This window comes from Salmo salar, chromosome 11 (genome assembly GCF_965601325.2).
Source record: "Salmo salar chromosome 11, fSalSal1, whole genome shotgun sequence".
In the NCBI taxonomy this organism is placed as follows: domain Eukaryota; kingdom Metazoa; phylum Chordata; class Actinopteri; order Salmoniformes; family Salmonidae; genus Salmo; species Salmo salar.
Window position 1 is genome coordinate 58,897,208 of NC_138301.1, and position 20,042 is coordinate 58,917,249.

A 20,042-nucleotide genomic window follows, 5' to 3' on the forward strand; every position below is an offset into this window, starting at 1 on the left:
GTATGTGGCTGGGGGGGGAGGGTTCTGTAGTAGTATGTGGCTGGGGGGGTTCTATAGTGGTATGTGGCTAGGGGGGGTTCTATAGTGGTATGTGGCTGGGGGGGTTCTATCGTGGTATGTGGCTAGGGGGGGTTCTATAGTGGCATGTGGCTGGAGGGGTTCCAAAGTGATATGTGGCTAGGGGGGGTTCTATAGTGGTGTGTGGCTGGGGGGGTTCTATAGTGGTATGTGGCTAAGGGGGGGTTCAAAAGATGTATGTGGCTAGGGGGGTTCTATAGTGGTATGTGGCTGGGGGGGTTCAATAGTGGTATGTGGCTAGGGGGGGTTCTATAGTGGTATGTGGCTGGGGGGGTTCTATAGTGGTATGTGGCTAAGGGGGGTTCTATAGTGGTATGTGGCTGGAGGGGTTCCAAAGTGGAATGTGGCTAGGGGGGGTTCTATAGTGGTGTGTGGCTAGGGGGGGTTCAATAGTGGTGTGTGGCTAGGGGGGGTTCTATAGTGGTGTGTGGCTAGGGGTGGTTATATAGTGGTATGTGGCTGGGGGGGTTCTATAGTCTTATGCGGATGGGGGGGTTCTATAGTGGTATGTGGCTAGGGAGCTTCTATAGTGGTATGTGGCTGGGGGGTTCCATTGTGGTATGTGGCTATGGGGGGGTTCTATAGTGGTATGTGGCTAGGGGGGGGTTCTATAGTGGTATGTGGCTAGGGGGGGTTCTATAGTGGTATGTGGTTAGGGGGGGTTCCATAGTGGTATGTGGCTGGGGGGATTCTATTGTGGTATGTGGCTGGGGGGGTTCTATAGTGGTATGTGGCTAGGGGGGGTTATATAGTGGTGTGTGTGTATGGGGGGGTTCTATAGTGGTATGTGGCTAGGGGGGTTCTATAGTAGTATGTTGTTTGGGGGTTCTATAGTGGTATGTGGCTAGGGGGGGTTCTATAGTGGTATGTGGCTAGGGGTGTTCTATAGTGGTATGTGGCTGCGGGGGTTCTGTAGTGGTAATTGGCTGGGGGGGTTCTGTAGTGGTATGTGGCTAAGGGGGGTTTCTATAGTGGTATGTGGCTAGGGGGGTTCTATAGTGGTATGTGGCTGGGGGGAGGGTTCTGTAGTGGTATGTGGCTGGGGGGGTTCTATATTGGTATGTGGCTAGGGGGGGTTCTATAGTGGTATGTGGCTGGGGGGTTCTATCGTGGTATGTGGCTAGGGGGGGTTCTATAGTGGTATGTGGCTGGAGGGGTTCCCAAGTGGTATGTGGCTAGAGGGGGTTCTATAGTGTTGTGTGGCTAGGGGGGGTTCTATAGTGGAATGTGGCTAGGGGGGGTTCTATTGTGGTGTGTGGCTAGGGGGGGTTCAATAGTGGTGTGTGGCTAGGGGGGGTTCTATAGTGGTGTGTGGCTAGGGGTGGTTATATAGTGGTATGTGGCTGGGGGGGTTCTATAGTCTTATGCAGATGGGGGGGTTCTATAGTGGTATGTGGCTGGGGGGGTTCTATAGTGGTATGTGGCTGGGGGGTTCCATAGTGGTATGTGGCTGGGGGGGGGGTTCTATAGTGGTATGTGGCTGGAGGGGTTCCAAAGTGGTATGTGGCTTGGGGGGGTTCTATAGTGGTGTGTGGCTGGGGGGGTTCTTTAGTGGTATGTGGCTAAGGGGGGGTTCTAAATTGGTATGTGGCTAGGGGGGTTCTATAGTTGTATGTGGCTGGGGGTGTTCTGTAGTGGTATATGGCTGGGGGGGTTCTATAGTGGTATGTGGCTAGGGGGGGTTCTATAGTGGTATGTGGGTGGAGGGGTTCCATAGTGGTATGTGGCTAGGGGGGGTTCTATAGTGGTGTGTGGCTGGGGGGGTTCTATAGTGGTATGTGGCTAAGGGGGGGTTCTAAAGTGGTATGTGGCTAGGGGGGTTCTATAGTGGTATGTGGCTGGGGGGGTTCAATAGTGGTATGTGGCTAGGGGGGTTCTATAGTTGTATGTGGCTAGGGGTGGTTCTATAGTGGTGTGTGGCTGGGGGGGTTCTATAGTGGTATGTGGCTAGGGGGATTTCTATAGTGGTATGTGGCTGGGGGGGTTCCATAGTGGTATGTGGCTAGGGGGGGTTCTATAGTGGTATGTGGCTGGGGGGGTTCTATAGTGGTATGTTGCTGGGGGGGTTCCATAGTGGTATGTGGCTAGGGGGGGGGTTCTATAGTGGTATGTGGCTGGGGGGGTTCTATAGTGGTATGTGGCTAGGGGGGGTTCTATAGTGGTATGTGGCTGGAGGGTTTCCATAGTGGTATGTGGCTAGGGGGGGTTCTATAGTGGTATGTGGCTGGGGGGGTTCTATAGGTGGATGTGTCTAGGGGGGGTTCTATAGTGGTATGTGGCTGGGGGGGTTCTATAGTGGTATGTGGCTAGGGGGGGTTCTATAGTGGTGTGTGTATGGGGGGGTTCTATAGTGGTATGTGGCTAGGGGGGTTCTATAGTGGTATGTGGTTTGGGGGTTCTATAGTGGTATGTGGCTAGGGGGGGTTCTATAGTGGTATGTGGCTAAGGGGGGGTTCTATAGTGGTATGTGGCTAGGGTGGTTCTATAGGGGAATGTGGCTGGGGGGGTTCAATAGTGGTATGTGGCTAGGGGGGTTCTATAGTTGTATGTGGCTAGGGGTGGTTCTATAGTGGTGTGTGGCTGGGGGGGTTCTATAGTGGTATGTGGCTAGGGGGGGTTCCATAGTGGTATGTGGCTGGGGGGGGGTTCTATTGTGGTATGTGGCTGGGGGGATTCTATTGTGGTATGTGGCTAGGGGGGTTGTATAGTGGTATGTGGCTAGAGGGGGTTCTATAGTGGTGTGTGGCTGGGGGGGTTCTATATTGGTATGTGGCTGGGGGGGTTCTATAGTGGTATGTTGCTGGGGGGGTTCCATAGTGGTATGTGGCTAGGGGGGGTTCTATAGTGGTATGTGGCCGGGGGGGTTCTATAGTGGTATGTGGCTCGGGGGGGTTCTATAGTGGTATGTGGCTAAGGGGGGGTTCTATAGTGGTATGTGGCTAGGGGGGTTCTATTGTGGTATGTGGCTAGGGGTGTTCTATAGTGGTATGTGGCTGCGGGGGTTCTGTAGTGGTATGTGGCTGGGGGGGTTCTGTAGTGGTATGTGGCTAAGGGGGGTTCTATAGTGGTATGTGGCTAGGGGGGTTCTATAGTGGTATGTGGCTGGGGGGGAGGGTTCTGTAGTGGTATGTGGCTGGGGGGGTTCTATAGTGGTATATGGCTAGGGGGGTTCTATAGTGGTATGTGGCTGGGACGGGGGTTCTATCGTGGTATGTGGCTAGGGGGGGTTCTATAGTGGTATGTGGCTGGAGGGGTTCCAAAGTGATATGTGGTTAGGGGGGGTTCTATAGTGGTGTGTGGCTGGGGGGGTTCTATAGTGGTATGTGGCTAAGGGGGGGTTCTAAAGTGGTATGTGGCTAGGGGGGTTCTATAGTGGTATGTGGCTGGGGGGGTTTAATAGTGGTATGTGGCTAGGGGGGGTTCTATAGTGGTATGTGGCTGGGGGGGTTCTATAGTGGTATGTGGCTAAGGGGGGGTTCTATAGTGTTATGTGGCTAGGGGGGTTCTATAGTGGTATGTGGCTAGGGGTGTTCTATAGTGGTATGTGGCTGCGGGGGTTCTGTAGTGGTATGTGGCTGGGGGGGTTCTGTAGTGGTATGTGGCTAAGGGGGGTTCTATAGTGGTATGTGGCTAGGGGGGTTCTATAGTGGTATGTGGCTGGGGGGGAGGGTTCTGTAGTGGTATGTGGCTGGGGGGGTTCTATAGTGGTATATGGCTAGGGGGGTTCTATAGTGGTATGTGGCTGGGGGGGTTCTATCGTGGTATGTGGCTAGGGGGGGTTCTATAGTGGTATGTGGCTGGAGGGGTTCCAAAGTGATATGTGGTTAGGGGGGGTTCTATAGTGGTGTGTGGCTGGGGGGGTTCTATAGTGGTATGTGGCTAAGGGGGGGTTCTAAAGTGGTATGTGGCTAGGGGGGTTCTATAGTGGTATGTGGCTAGGGGGGGTTCAATAGTGGTATGTGGCTAGGGGGGTTTCTATAGTGGTATGTGGCTGGGGGGGTTCTATAGTGGTATGTGGCTAAGGGGGGTTATATAGTGGTATGTGGCTGGAGGGGTTCCAAAGTGGAATGTGGCTAGGGGGGGTTCTATAGTGGTGTGTGGCTAGGGGGGGTTCAATAGTGGTGTGTGGCTAGGGGGGGTTCTATAGTGGTGTGTGGCTAGGGGTGGTTATATAGTGGTATGTGGCTGGGGGGGTTCTATAGTCTTATGCGGATGGGGGGGTTCTATAGTGGTATGTGGCTATGGGGGTTCTATAGTGGTATGTGGCTGGGGGGTTCCATTGTGGTATGTGGCTATGGGGGGGTTCTATAGTGGTATGTGGCTATGGGGGGGTTCTATAGTGGTATGTGGCTAGGGGGGGTTCTATAGTGGTATGTGGCTAGGGGGGGTTCCATAGTGATATGTGGCTGGGGGGATTCTATTGTGGTATGTGGCTGGGGGGGTTCAATAGTGGTATGTGGCTAAGGGGGGTTATATAGTGGTGTGTGTATGGGGGGGTTCTATAGTGGTATGTGGCTAGGGGGGTTCTATAGTAGTATGTTGTTTGGGGGTTCTATAGTGGTATGTGGCTAGGGGGGGTTCTATAGTGGTATGTGGCTAAGGGGGGGTTCTATAGTGGTATGTGGCTAGGGGGGTTCTATAGTGTTATGTGGCTAGGGGTGTTCTATAGTGGTATGTGGCTGCGGGGGTTCTGTAGTGGTATGTGGCTGGGGGGGTTCTGTAGTGGTATGAGGCTAAGGGGGGGTTCTATAGTGGTATGTGGCTTGGGGGGTTCTATAGTGGTATGTGGCTGGGGGGGAGGGTTCTGTAGTAGTATGTGGCTGGGGGGGTTCTATAGTGGTATGTGGCTAGGGGGGGTTCTATAGTGGTATGTGGCTGGGGGGGTTCTATCGTGGTATGTGGCTAGGGGGGGTTCTATAGTGGCATGTGGCTGGAGGGGTTCCAAAGTGATATGTGGCTAGGGGGGGTTCTATAGTGGTGTGTGGCTGGGGGGGTTCTATAGTGGTATGTGGCTAAGGGGGGGTTCAAAAGATGTATGTGGCTAGGGGGGTTCTATAGTGGTATGTGGCTGGGGGGGTTCAATAGTGGTATGTGGCTAGGGGGGGTTCTATAGTGGTATGTGGCTGGGGGGGTTCTATAGTGGTATGTGGCTAAGGGGGGTTCTATAGTGGTATGTGGCTGGAGGGGTTCCAAAGTGGAATGTGGCTAGGGGGGGTTCTATAGTGGTGTGTGGCTAGGGGGGGTTCAATAGTGGTGTGTGGCTAGGGGGGGTTCTATAGTGGTGTGTGGCTAGGGGTGGTTATATAGTGGTATGTGGCTGGGGGGGTTCTATAGTCTTATGCGGATGGGGGGGTTCTATAGTGGTATGTGGCTAGGGGGTTCTATAGTGGTATGTGGCTGGGGGGTTCCATTGTGGTATGTGGCTATGGGGGGGTTCTATAGTGGTATGTGGCTAGGGGGGGTTCTATAGTGGTATGTGGCTAAGGGGGGGTTCTATAGTGGTATGTGGCTAGGGGGGTTCTATAGTGTTATGTGGCTAGGGGTGTTCTATAGTGGTATGTGGCTGCGGGGGTTCTGTAGTGGTATGTGGCTGGGGGGGTTCTGTAGTGGTATGAGGCTAAGGGGGGGTTCTATAGTGGTATGTGGCTTGGGGGGTTCTATAGTGGTATGTGGCTGGGGGGGGAGGGTTCTGTAGTAGTATGTGGCTGGGGGGGTTCTATAGTGGTATGTGGCTAGGGGGGGTTCTATAGTGGTATGTGGCTGGGGGGGTTCTATCGTGGTATGTGGCTAGGGGGGGTTATATAGTGGTATGTGGCTGGAGGGGTTCCAAAGTGGAATGTGGCTAGGGGGGGTTCTATAGTGGTGTGTGGCTAGGGGGGGTTCAATAGTGGTGTGTGGCTAGGGGGGGTTCTATAGTGGTGTGTGGCTAGGGGTGGTTATATACTGGTATGTGGCTGGGGGGGTTCTATAGTCTTATGCGGATGGGGGGGTTCTATAGTGGTATGTGGCTATGGGGGTTCTATAGTGGTATGTGGCTGGGGGGTTCCATTGTGGTATGTGGCTATGGGGGGGTTCTATAGTGGTATGTGGCTATGGGGGGGTTCTATAGTGGTATGTGGCTAGGGGGGGTTCTATAGTGGTATGTGGCTAGGGGGGGTTCCATAGTGATATGTGGCTGGGGGGATTCTATTGTGGTATGTGGCTGGGGGGGTTCAATAGTGGTATGTGGCTAAGGGGGGTTATATAGTGGTGTGTGTATGGGGGGGTTCTATAGTGGTATGTGGCTAGGGGGGTTCTATAGTAGTATGTTGTTTGGGGGTTCTATAGTGGTATGTGGCTAGGGGGGGTTCTATAGTGGTATGTGGCTAAGGGGGGGTTCTATAGTGGTATGTGGCTAGGGGGGTTCTATAGTGTTATGTGGCTAGGGGTGTTCTATAGTGGTATGTGGCTGCGGGGGTTCTGTAGTGGTATGTGGCTGGGGGGGTTCTGTAGTGGTATGAGGCTAAGGGGGGGTTCTATAGTGGTATGTGGCTTGGGGGGTTCTATAGTGGTATGTGGCTGGGGGGGGAGGGTTCTGTAGTAGTATGTGGCTGGGGGGGTTCTATAGTGGTATGTGGCTAGGGGGGGTTCTATAGTGGTATGTGGCTGGGGGGGTTCAATAGTGGTATGTGGCTAGGGGGGGTTCTATAGTGGTATGTGGCTGGGGGGGTTCTATAGTGGTATGTGGCTAAGGGGGGTTCTATAGTGGTATGTGGCTGGAGGGGTTCCAAAGTGGAATGTGGCTAGGGGGGGTTCTATAGTGGTGTGTGGCTAGGGGGGGTTCAATAGTGGTGTGTGGCTAGGGGGGGTTCTATAGTGGTGTGTGGCTAGGGGTGGTTATATAGTGGTATGTGGCTGGGGGGGTTCTATAGTCTTATGCGGATGGGGGGGTTCTATAGTGGTATGTGGCTAGGGGGGTTCTATAGTGGTATGTGGCTGGGGGGTTCCATTGTGGTATGTGGCTATGGGGGGGTTCTATAGTGGTATGTGGCTAGGGGGGGGTTCTATAGTGGTATGTGGCTAGGGGGGGTTCTATAGTGGTATGTGGTTAGGGGGGGTTCCATAGTGGTATGTGGCTGGGGGGATTCTATTGTGGTATGTGGCTGGGGGGGTTCTATAGTGGTATGTGGCTAGGGGGGGTTATATAGTGGTGTGTGTATGGGGGGGTTCTATAGTGGTATGTGGCTAGGGGGGTTCTATAGTAGTATGTTGTTTGGGGGTTCTATAGTGGTATGTGGCTAGGGGGGGTTCTATAGTGGTATGTGGCTAGGGGTGTTCTATAGTGGTATGTGGCTGCGGGGGTTCTGTAGTGGTATGTGGCTGGGGGGGTTCTGTAGTGGTATGTGGCTAAGGGGGGGTTCTATAGTGGTATGTCGCTAGGGGGGTTCTATAGTGGTATGTGGCTGGGGGGAGGGTTCTGTAGTGGTATGTGGCTGGGGGGGTTCTATAGTGGTATGTGGCTAGGGGGGGTTCTATAGTGGTATGTGGCTGGGGGGTTCTATCGTGGTATGTGGCTAGGGGGGGTTCTATAGTGGTATGTGGCTGGAGGGGTTCCCAAGTGGTATGTGGCTAGAGGGGGTTCTATAGTGTTGTGTGGCTGGGGGGGGTTCTATAGTGGAATGTGGCTAGGGGGGGTTCTATTGTGGTGTGTGGCTAGGGGGGGTTCAATAGTGGTGTGTGGCTAGGGGGGGTTCTATAGTGGTGTGTGGCTAGGGGTGGTTATATAGTGGTATGTGGCTGGGGGGGTTCTATAGTCTTATGCAGATGGGGGGGTTCTATAGTGGTATGTGGCTGGGGGGGTTCTATAGTGGTATGTGGCTGGGGGGTTCCATAGTGGTATGTGGCTGGGGGGGGGGTTCTATAGTGGTATGTGGCTGGAGGGGTTCCAAAGTGGTATGTGGCTTGGGGGGGTTCTATAGTGGTGTGTGGCTGGGGGGGTTCTTTAGTGGTATGTGGCTAAGGGGGGGTTCTAAATTGGTATGTGGCTAGGGGGGTTCTATAGTTGTATGTGGCTGGGGGTGTTCTGTAGTGGTATATGGCTGGGGGGGTTCTATAGTGGTATGTGGCTAGGGGGGGTTCTATAGTGGTATGTGGGTGGAGGGGTTCCATAGTGGTATGTGGCTAGGGGGGGTTCTATAGTGGTGTGTGGCTGGGGGGGTTCTATAGTGGTATGTGGCTAAGGGGGGGTTCTAAAGTGGTATGTGGCTAGGGGGGTTCTATAGTGGTATGTGGCTGGGGGGGTTCAATAGTGGTATGTGGCTAGGGGGGTTCTATAGTTGTATGTGGCTAGGGGTGGTTCTATAGTGGTGTGTGGCTGGGGGGGTTCTATAGTGGTATGTGGCTAGGGGGATTTCTATAGTGGTATGTGGCTGGGGGGGTTCCATAGTGGTATGTGGCTAGGGGGGGTTCTATAGTGGTATGTGGCTGGGGGGGTTCTATAGTGGTATGTTGCTGGGGGGGTTCCATAGTGGTATGTGGCTAGGGGGGGGGTTCTATAGTGGTATGTGGCTGGGGGGGTTCTATAGTGGTATGTGGCTAGGGGGGGTTCTATAGTGGTATGTGGCTGGAGGGTTTCCATAGTGGTATGTGGCTAGGGGGGGTTCTATAGTGGTATGTGGCTGGGGGGGTTCTATAGGTGGATGTGTCTAGGGGGGGTTCTATAGTGGTATGTGGCTGGGGGGGTTCTATAGTGGTATGTGGCTAGGGGGGGTTCTATAGTGGTGTGTGTATGGGGGGGTTCTATAGTGGTATGTGGCTAGGGGGGTTCTATAGTGGTATGTGGTTTGGGGGTTCTATAGTGGTATGTGGCTAGGGGGGGTTCTATAGTGGTATGTGGCTAAGGGGGGGTTCTATAGTGGTATGTGGCTAGGGTGGTTCTATAGGGGAATGTGGCTGGGGGGGTTCAATAGTGGTATGTGGCTAGGGGGGTTCTATAGTGGTATGTGGCTGGGGGAGGGTTCTATTGTGGTATGTGGCTGGGGGGATTCTATTGTGGTATGTGGCTAGGGGGGTTGTATAGTGGTATGTGGCTAGAGGGGGTTCTATAGTGGTGTGTGGCTGGGGGGGTTCTATATTGGTATGTGGCTGGGGGGGTTCTATAGTGGTATGTTGCTGGGGGGGTTCCATAGTGGTATGTGGCTAGGGGGGGTTCTATAGTGGTATGTGGCCGGGGGGGTTCTATAGTGGTATGTGGCTGGGGGGGCTCCATAGTGGTATGTGGCTAGGGGGGGTTCTATAGTGGTATGTGGCTGGGGGGGTTCTATAGTGGTATGTGGCTAGGGGGGGTTCTATAGTGGTATGTGGCTGGGGAGGTTCTATAGGTGTATGTGTCTAGGGGGGGTTCTATAGTGGTATGTGGCTGGGGGGGTTCTATAGTGGTATGTGGCTAGGGGGGGTTCTATAGTGGTGTGTGTATGGGGGGGTTCTATAGTGGTATGTGGCTAGGGGGGTTCTATAGTTGTATGTGGTTTGGGGGTTCTATAGTGGTATGTGGCTAGGGGGGGTTCTATAGTGGTATGTGGCTAATGGGGGGTTCTATAGTGGTATGTGGCTAGGGGGGTTCTATTGTGGTATGTGGCTAGGGGTGTTCTATAGTGGTATGTGGCTGCGGGGGTTCTGTAGTGGTATGTGGCTGGGGGGGTTCTGTAGTGGTATGTGGCTAAGGGGGGTTCTATAGTGGTATGTGGCTAGGGGGGTTCTATAGTGGTATGTGGCTGGGGGGGAGGGTTCTGTAGTGGTATGTGGCTGGGGGGGTTCTATAGTGGTATATGGCTAGGGGGGTTCTATAGTGGTATGTGGCTGGGACGGGGGTTCTATCGTGGTATGTGGCTAGGGGGGGTTCTATAGTGGTATGTGGCTGGAGGGGTTCCAAAGTGATATGTGGTTAGGGGGGGTTCTATAGTGGTGTGTGGCTGGGGGGGTTCTATAGTGGTATGTGGCTAAGGGGGGGTTCTAAAGTGGTATGTGGCTAGGGGGGTTCTATAGTGGTATGTGGCTGGGGGGGTTCAATAGTGGTATGTGGCTAGGGGGGGTTCTATAGTGGTATGTGGCTGGGGGGGTTCTATAGTGGTATGTGGCTAAGGGGGGGTTCTATAGTGGTATGTGGCTAGGGGGGTTCTATAGTGGTATGTGGCTAGGGGTGTTCTATAGTGGTATGTGGCTGCGGGGGTTCTGTAGTGGTATGTGGCTGGGGGGGTTCTGTAGTGGTATGTGGCTAAGGGGGGTTCTATAGTGGTATGTGGCTAGGGGGGTTCTATAGTGGTATGTGGCTGGGGGGGACGGTTCTGTAGTGGTATGTGGCTGGGGGGGTTCTATAGTGGTATATGGCTAGGGGGGTTCTATAGTGGTATGTGGCTAGGGGGGTTCTATAGTGGTATGTGGCTAGGGGGGTTCAATAGTGGTATGTGGCTAGGGGGGGTTCTATAGTCTTATGCGGATGGGGGGGTTCTATAGTGGTATGTGGCTATGGGGGTTCTATAGTGGTATGTGGCTGGGGGGTTCCATTGTGGTATGTGGCTATGGGGGGGTTCTATAGTGGTATGTGGCTATGGGGGGGTTCTATAGTGGTATGTGGCTAGGGGGGGTTCTATAGTGGTATGTGGCTAGGGGGGGTTCCATAGTGATATGTGGCTGGGGGGATTCTATTGTGGTATGTGGCTGGGGGGGTTCAATAGTGGTATGTGGCTAAGGGGGGTTATATAGTGGTGTGTGTATGGGGGGGTTCTATAGTGGTATGTGGCTAGGGGGGTTCTATAGTAGTATGTTGTTTGGGGGTTATATAGTGGTATGTGGCTAGGGGGGGTTCTATAGTGGTATGTGGCTAGGGGGGTTCTATAGTGGTATGTGGCTAGGGGTGTTCTATAGTGGTATGTGGCTGCGGGGGTTCTGTAGTGGTATGTGGCTGGGGGGGTTCTGTAGTGGTATGTGGCTAAGGGGGGGTTCTATAGTGGTATGTGGCTAGGGGGGTTCTATAGTGGTATGTGGCTGGGAGGGGAGGGTTCTGTAGTGGTATGTGGCTGGGGGGGTTCTATAGTGGTATGTGGCTAGGGGGGGTTCTATAGTGGTATGTGGCTGGGGGGGTTCTATCGTGGTATGTGGCTAGGGGGGGGTTCTATAGTGGTATGTGGCTGGAGGGGTTCCCAAGTGGTATGTGGCTAGGGGGGTTCTATAGTGTTGTGTGGCTGGGGGGGGTTCTATAGTGGAATGTGGCTAGGGGGGGTTCTATTGTGGTGTGTGGCTAGGGGGGGTTCAATAGTGGTGTGTGGCTAGGGGGGGTTCTATAGTGGTGTGTGGCTAGGGGTGGTTATATAGTGGTATGTGGCTGGGGGGGTTCTATAGTCTTATGCAGATGGGGGGGTTCTATAGTGGTATGTGGCTTGGGGGGTTCTATAGTGGTATGTGGCTGGGGGGTTCCATAGTGGTATGTGGCTTGGGGGGGTTCTATAGTGGTGTGTGGCTGGGGGGGTTCTATAGTTGTATGTGGCTGGGGGGGTTCTGTAGTGGTATGTGGCTGGGGGGGTTCTATAGTGGTATGTGGCTAGGGGGGGTTCTATAGTGGTATGTGGGTGGAGGGGTTCCATAGTGGTATGTGGCTAGGGGGGGTTCTATAGTGGTGTGTGGCTGGGGGGGTTCTATAGTGGTATGTGGCTAAGGGGGGGTTCTAAAGTGGTATGTGGCTAGGGGGGTTCTATAGTGGTATGTGGCTGGGGGGGTTCAATAGTGGTATGTGGCTAGGGGGGTTCTATAGTTGTATGTGGCTAGGGGTGGTTCTATAGTGGTGTGTGGCTGGGGGGGTTCTATAGTGGTATGTGGCTAGGGGGATTTCTATAGTGGTATGTGGCTGGGGGGGTTCCATAGTGGTATGTGGCTAGGGGGGGTTCTATAGTGGTATGTGGCTGGGGGGGTTCTATAGTGGTATGTGGCTGGGGGGGTTCCATAGTGGTATGTGGCTAGGGGGGGGTTCTATAGTGGTATGTGGCTGGGGGGGTTCTATAGTGGTATGTGGCTAGGGGGGGTTCTATAGTGGTATGTGGCTGGGGGGGTTCTATAGGTGGATGTGTCTAGGGGGTGTTCTATAGTGGTATGTGGCTGGGGGGGTTCTATAGTGGTATGTGGCTAGGGGGGTTCTATAGTGGTGTGTGGCTGGGGGGGTTCTATAGTGGTATGTGGCTGGGGGGGTTCCATAGTGGTATGTGGCTAGGGGGGGTTCTATAGTGGTATGTGGCTGGGGGGGTTCTATAGTGGTATGTGGCTAGGGGGGGTTCTATAGTGGTATGTGGCTGGGGGGGTTCTATAGGTGGATGTGTCTAGGGGGTGTTCTATAGTAGTATGTTGTTTGGGGGTTCTATAGTGGTATGTGGCTAGGGGGGGTTCTATAGTGGTATGTGGCTAGGGGGGTTCTATAGTGGTATGTGGCTAGGGGTGTTCTATAGTGGTATGTGGCTGCGGGGGTTCTGTAGTGGTATGTGGCTGGGGGGGTTCTGTAGTGGTATGTGGCTAAGGGGGGGTTCTATAGTGGTATGTGGCTAGGGGGGTTCTATAGTGGTATGTGGCTGGGAGGGGAGGGTTCTGTAGTGGTATGTGGCTGGGGGGGTTCTATAGTGGTATGTGGCTAGGGGGGGTTCTATAGTGGTATGTGGCTGGGGGGGTTCTATCGTGGTATGTGGCTAGGGGGGGTTCTATAGTGGTATGTGGCTGGAGGGGTTCCCAAGTGGTATGTGGCTAGGGGGGTTCTATAGTGTTGTGTGGCTGGGGGGGGTTCTATAGTGGAATGTGGCTAGGGGGGGTTCTATTGTGGTGTGTGGCTAGGGGGGGTTCAATAGTGGTGTGTGGCTAGGGGGGGTTCTATAGTGGTGTGTGGCTAGGGGTGGTTATATAGTGGTATGTGGCTGGGGGGGTTCTATAGTCTTATGCAGATGGGGGGGTTCTATAGTGGTATGTGGCTTGGGGGGTTCTATAGTGGTATGTGGCTGGGGGGTTCCATAGTGGTATGTGGCTTGGGGGGGTTCTATAGTGGTGTGTGGCTGGGGGGGTTCTATAGTTGTATGTGGCTGGGGGGGTTCTGTAGTGGTATGTGGCTGGGGGGTTCTATAGTGGTATGTGGCTAGGGGGGGTTCTATAGTGGTATGTGGGTGGAGGGGTTCCATAGTGGTATGTGGCTAGGGGGGGTTCTATAGTGGTGTGTGGCTGGGGGGGTTCTATAGTGGTATGTGGCTAAGGGGGGGTTCTAAAGTGGTATGTGGCTAGGGGGGTTATATAGTGGTATGTGGCTGGGGGGGTTCAATAGTGGTATGTGGCTAGGGGGGTTCTATAGTTGTATGTGGCTAGGGGTGGTTCTATAGTGGTGTGTGGCTGGGGGGGTTCTATAGTGGTATGTGGCTAGGGGGATTTCTATAGTGGTATGTGGCTGGGGGGGTTCCATAGTGGTATGTGGCTAGGGGGGGTTCTATAGTGGTATGTGGCTGGGGGGGTTCTATAGTGGTATGTGGCTGGGGGGGTTCCATAGTGGTATGTGGCTAGGGGGGGGTTCTATAGTGGTATGTGGCTGGGGGGTTCTATAGTGGTATGTGGCTAGGGGGGGTTCTATAGTGGTATGTGGCTGGGGGGGTTCTATAGGTGGATGTGTCTAGGGGGTGTTCTATAGTGGTATGTGGCTGGGGGGGTTCTATAGTGGTATGTGGCTAGGGGGGTTCTATAGTGGTGTGTGTATGGGGGGGTTCTATAGTGGTATGTGGCTAGGGGGGTTCTATAGTGGTATGTGGTTTGGGGGTTCTATAGTGGTATGTGGCTAGGGGGGGTTCTATAGTGTAATGTGGCTAGGGGGGTTCTATAGGGGAATGTGGCTGGGGGGGTTCAATAGTGGTATGTGGCTAGGGGGGTTCTATAGTTGTATGTGGCTAGGGGTGGTTCTATAGTGGTGTGTGGCTGGGGGGGTTCTATAGTGGTATGTGGCTAGGGGGGGTTCCATAGTGGTATGTGGCTAGGGGGGGTTCTATAGTGGTATGTGGCCGGGGGGGTTCTATAGTGGTATGTGGCTGGGGGGGTCCTATAGTGGTATGTGGCTAGGGGGGGTTCTATAGTGGTATGTGGCTGGAGGGTTTCCATAGTGGTATGTGGCTAGGGGGGGTTCTATAGTGGTATGTGGCTGGGGGGTTCCATAGTGGTATGTGGCTAGGGGGGGGGGTTCTATAGTGGTATGTGGCTGGAGGGGTTCCAAAGTGGTATGGGCTTGGGGGGGTTCTATAGTGGTGTGTGGCTGGGGGGGTTCTTTAGTGGTATGTGGCTAAGGGGGGGTTCTAAATTGGTATGTGGCTAGGGGGGTTCTATAGTTGTATGTGGCTGGGGGGGTTCTGTAGTGGTATGTGGCTAGGGGGGGTTCTATAGTGGTATGTGGGTGGAGGGGTTCCATAGTGGTATGTGGCTAAGGGGGGGTTCTGTAGTGGTATGTGGCTAGGGGGGGTTCTATAGTGGTATGTGGCTGGGGGGTTCTATAGTGGTTTGTGGCTAGGGGGGGTTCTATAGTGGTATGTGGCTGGGGGGGTTCTATAGTGGTATGTGGCTAGGGGGGGTTCTATAGTGGTATGTGGCTGGGGGGGTTCTATAGTGGTATTTGGCTAGGGGGCGGGGGTTCTATAGTGGTATGTGGCTAGGGGGGTTCTATAGTGTTGTGTGGCTGGGGGGGTTCTATAGTGGTGTGTGGCTAGGGGTGGTTCTATAGTGGTGTGTGGCTAGGGGTGGTTATATAGTGGTATGTGGCTGGGGGGGTTCTATAGGTGGATGTGTCTAGGGGGTGTTCTATAGTGGTATGTGGCTGGTGGGGTTCTATAGTGGTATGTGGCTAGGGGGGTTCTATAGTGGTGTGTGGCTGGGGGGGTTCTATAGTGGTATGTGGCTGGGGGGGTTCCATAGTGGTATGTGGCTAGGGGGGGTATCTATAGTGGTATGTGGCTGGGGGGGTTCTATAGTGGTATGTGGCTAGGGGGGGTTCTATAGTGGTATGTGGCTGGGGGGGTTCTATAGGTGGATGTGTCTAGGGGGTGTTCTATAGTAGTATGTTGTTTGGGGGTTCTATAGTGGTATGTGGCTAGGGGGGGTTCTATAGTGGTATGTGGCTAGGGGGGTTCTATAGTGGTATGTGGCTAGGGGTGTTCTATAGTGGTATGTGGCTGCGGGGGTTCTGTAGTGGTATGTGGCTGGGGGGGTTCTGTAGTGGTATGTGGCTAAGGGGGGGTTCTATAGTGGTATGTGGCTAGGGGGGTTCTATAGTGGTATGTGGCTGGGAGGGGAGGGTTCTGTAGTGGTATGTGGCTGGGGGGGTTCTATAGTGGTATGTGGCTAGGGGGGGTTCTATAGTGGTATGTGGCTGGGGGGGTTCTATCGTGGTATGTGGCTAGGGGGGGTTCTATAGTGGTATGTGGCTGGAGGGGTTCCCAAGTGGTATGTGGCTAGGGGGGTTCTATAGTGTTGTGTGGCTGGGGGGGGTTCTGTAGTGGAATGTGGCTAGGGGGGGTTCTATTGTGGTGTGTGGCTAGGGGGGGTTCAATAGTGGTGTGTGGCTAGGGGGGGTTCTATAGTGGTGTGTGGCTAGGGGTGGTTATATAGTGGTATGTGGCTGGGGGGGTTCTATAGTCTTATGCAGATGGGGGGGTTCTATAGTGGTATGTGGCTTGGGGGGTTCTATAGTGGTATGTGGCTGGGGGGTTCCATAGTGGTATGTGGCTTGGGGGGGTTCTATAGTGGTGTGTGGCTGGGGGGGTTCTATAGTTGTATGTGGCTGGGGGGGTTCTGTAGTGGTATGTGGCTGGGGGGGTTCTATAGTGGTATGTGGCTAGGGGGGGTTCTATAGTGGTATGTGGGTGGAGGGGTTCCATAGTGGTATGTGGCTAGGGGGGGTTCTATAGTGGTGTGTGGCTGGGGGGGTTCTATAGTGGTATGTGGCTAAGGGGGGGTTCTAAAGTGGTATGTGGCTAGGGGGGTTATATAGTGGTATGTGGCTGGGGGGGTTCAATAGTGGTATGTGGCTAGGGGGGTTCTATAGTTGTATGTGGCTAGGGGTGGTTCTATAGTGGTGTGTGGCTGGGGGGGTTCTATAGTGGTATGTGGCTAGGGGGATTTCTATAGTGGTATGTGGCTGGGGGGGTTCCATAGTGGTATGTGGCTAGGGGGGGTTCTATAGTGGTATGTGGCTGGGGGGGTTCTATAGTGGTATGTGGCTGGGGGGGTTCCATAGTGGTATGTGGCTAGGGGGGGGTTCTATAGTGGTATGTGGCTGGGGGGTTCTATAGTGGTATGTGGCTAGGGGGGGTTCTATAGTGGTATGTGGCTGGGGGGGTTCTATAGGTGGATGTGTCTAGGGGGTGTTCTAAAGTGGTATGTGGCTAGGGGGGTTATATAGTGGTATGTGGCTGGGGGGGTTCAATAGTGGTATGTGGCTAGGGGGGTTCTATAGTTGTATGTGGCTAGGGGTGGTTCTATAGTGGTGTGTGGCTGGGGGGGTTCTATAGTGGTATGTGGCTAGGGGGATTTCTATAGTGGTATGTGGCTGGGGGGGTTCCATAGTGGTATGTGGCTAGGGGGGGTTCTATAGTGGTATGTGGCTGGGGGGGTTCTATAGTGGTATGTGGCTGGGGGGGTTCCATAGTGGTATGTGGCTAGGGGGGGTTCTATAGTGGTATGTGGCTGGGGGGTTCTATAGTGGTATGTGGCTAGGGGGGGTTCTATAGTGGTATGTGGCTGGGGGGGTTCTATAGGTGGATGTGTCTAGGGGGTGTTCTATAGTGGTATGTGGCTGGGGGGGTTCTATAGTGGTATGTGGCTAGGGGGGTTCTATAGTGGTGTGTGTATGGGGGGGTTCTATAGTGGTATGTGGCTAGGGGGGTTCTATAGTGGTATGTGGTTTGGGGGTTCTATAGTGGTATGTGGCTAGGGGGGGTTCTATAGTGTAATGTGGCTAGGGGGGTTCTATAGGGGAATGTGGCTGGGGGGGTTCAATAGTGGTATGTGGCTAGGGGGGTTCTATAGTTGTATGTGGCTAGGGGTGGTTCTATAGTGGTGTGTGGCTGGGGGGGTTCTATAGTGGTATGTGGCTAGGGGGGGTTCCATAGTGGTATGTGGCTAGGGGGGGTTCTATAGTGGTATGTGGCCGGGGGGGTTCTATAGTGGTATGTGGCTGGGGGGGCTCCATAGTGGTATGTGGCTAGGGGGGGTTCTATAGTGGTATGTGGCTGGGGGGGTTCTATAGTGGTATGTGGCTAGGGGGGGTTCTATAGTGGTATGTGGCTGGAGGGTTTCCATAGTGGTATGTGGCTAGGGGGGGTTCTATAGTGGTATGTGGCTGGGGGGTTCCATAGTGGTATGTGGCTAGGGGGGGGGGGGGGTTCTATAGTGGTATGTGGCTGGAGGGGTTCCAAAGTGGTATGGGCTTGGGGGGGTTCTATAGTGGTGTGTGGCTGGGGGGGTTCTTTAGTGGTATGTGGCTAAGGGGGGGTTCTAAATTGGTATGTGGCTAGGGGGGTTCTATAGTTGTATGTGGCTGGGGGGGTTCTGTAGTGGTATGTGGATGGGGGGGTTCTATAGTGGTATGTGGCTAGGGGGGGTTCTATAGTGGTATGTGGGTGGAGGGGTTCCATAGTGGTATGTGGCTAAGGGGGGGTTCTGTAGTGGTATGTGGCTAGGGGGGGTTCTATAGTGGTATGTGGCTGGGGGGTTCTATAGTGGTTTGTGGCTAGGGGGGGTTCTATAGTGGTATGTGGCTGGGGGGGTTCTATAGTGGTATGTGGCTAGGGGGGGTTCTATAGTGGTATGTGGCTGGGGGGGTTCTATAGTGGTATTTGGCTAGGGGGCGGGGGTTCTATAGTGGTATGTGGCTAGGGGGGTTCTATAGTGTTGTGTGGCTGGGGGGGTTCTATAGTGGTGTGTGGCTAGGGGTGGTTCTATAGTGGTGTGTGGCTAGGGGTGGTTATATAGTGGTATGTGGCTGGGGGGGTTCTATAGTCTTATGCGGATGGGGGGGTTCTATAGTGGTATGTGGCTAGGGGGGGTTCTATAGTGGTATGGGGCTGGGGGGTTCCATTGTGGTATGTGGCTATGGGGGGGTTCTATAGTGGTATGTGGCTGGAGGGGTTCCAAAGTGGTGTGTGGCTAGGGGCGGTTCAATAGTGGTGTGTGGCTAGGGGGGGTTCTATAGTGGTATGTGGCTAGGGGGGGTTCCATAGTGGAATGTGGCTAGGGGGGGTTCAATAGTCTTAGGCGGATGGGGGAGTTCTATAGTGGTATGTGGATATGGGGGGGTCCATAGTGGTATGTGGCTAGGGGGGGTTCTATAGTGGTATGTGGCTGGGGGGGTTCTATAGTGGTATGTGGCTAATGGGGGTTCTATAGTTGTATGTGGCTGGGGGGGTTCTATAGTGGTATGTGGCTAGGGGGGGTTCTATAGTGGTATGTGGCTGGAGGGGCTCCAAAGTGGTATGTGGCTAGGGGGGTTCTATAGTGGTATGTGGATGGGGGGGTTCTATAGTGGTATGTGGCTAGGGGGGGTTCTATAGTGGTGTGTGGCTAGGGGGGGTTCCATAGTGGTATGTGGCTAGGCGGGGTTCTATAGTGGTATGTGGCTAAGGGGTGGTTCTATAGTGGTATGTGGCTAGGGGGGTTCTATAGTGGTATGTGGCTAGGGGGGTTCTATAGTGGTATGTGGCTAGGGGGGTTCTATAGTGGTATGTGGCTAGGGGTGTTCTATAGTGGTATGTGGCTGCGGGGGTTCTGTAGTGGTATGTGGCTGGGGGGGTTCTGTAGTGGTATGTGGCTAAGGGGGGGTTCTATAGTGGTATGTGGCTGGGGGGGTTCTATAGTGGTATGTGGCTGGAGGGGTTCCAAAGTGGTATGTGGCTAGGGGGGGTTCTATAGTGTTGTGTGGCTGGGGGGGTTCTATAGTGGTATGTGGCTAAGGGGGGGTTCTAAAGTGGTATGTGGCTAGGGGGGTTCTATAGTGGTATGTGGCTGGGGGGGTTCAATAGTGGTATGTGGCTAGGGGGGTTCTATAGTGGTATGTGATTGGGGGGGTTCTATAGTGGTGTGTGGCTAGGGGGGGTTCAATAGTGGTGTGTGGCTAGGGGGGGTTCTATAGTGGTGTGTGGCTAGGGGTGGGTATATAGTGGTATGTGGCTGGGGGGGTTCTATAGTCTTATGCGGATGGGGGGGTTCTATAGTGGTATGTGGCTAGGGGGGGTTCTATAGTGGTATGGGGCTGGGGGGTTCCATTGTGGTATGTGGCTATGGGGGGGTTCTATAGTGGTATGTGGCTGGAGGGGTTCCAAAGTGGTGTGTGGCTAGGGGGGGTTCAATAGTGGTGTGTGGCTAGGGGGGGTTCTATAGTGGTGTGTGGCTAGTGGTGGTTATATAGTGGTATGTGGCTGGGGGGGTTCTATAGTCTTATGCAGATGGGGGGGTTCTATAGTGGTATGTGGCTGGGGGGGGGGTTCTATAGTGGTATGTGGCTGGGGGGTTCCATAGTGGTATGTGGCTAGGGGGGAGGGGGTTCTATAGTGGTATGTGGCTGGAGGGGTTCCAAAGTGGTATGGGCTTGGGGGGGTTCTATAGTGGTGTGTGGCTGGGGGGGTTCTTTAGTGGTATGTGGCTAAGGGGGGGTTCTAAATTGGTATGTGGCTAGGGGGTTCTATAGTTGTATGTGGCTGGGGGGGTTCTGTAGTGGTATATGGATGGGGGGGTTCTATAGTGGTATGTGGCTAGGGGGGGTTCTATAGTGGTATGTGGGTGGAGGGGTTCCATAGTGGTATGTGGCTAAGGGGGGGTTCTGTAGTGGTATGTGGCTAGGGGGGGTTCTATAGTGGTATGTGGCTGGGGGGTTCTATAGTGGTTTGTGGCTAGGGGGGGTTCTATAGTGGTATGTGGCTGGGGGGGTTCTATAGTGG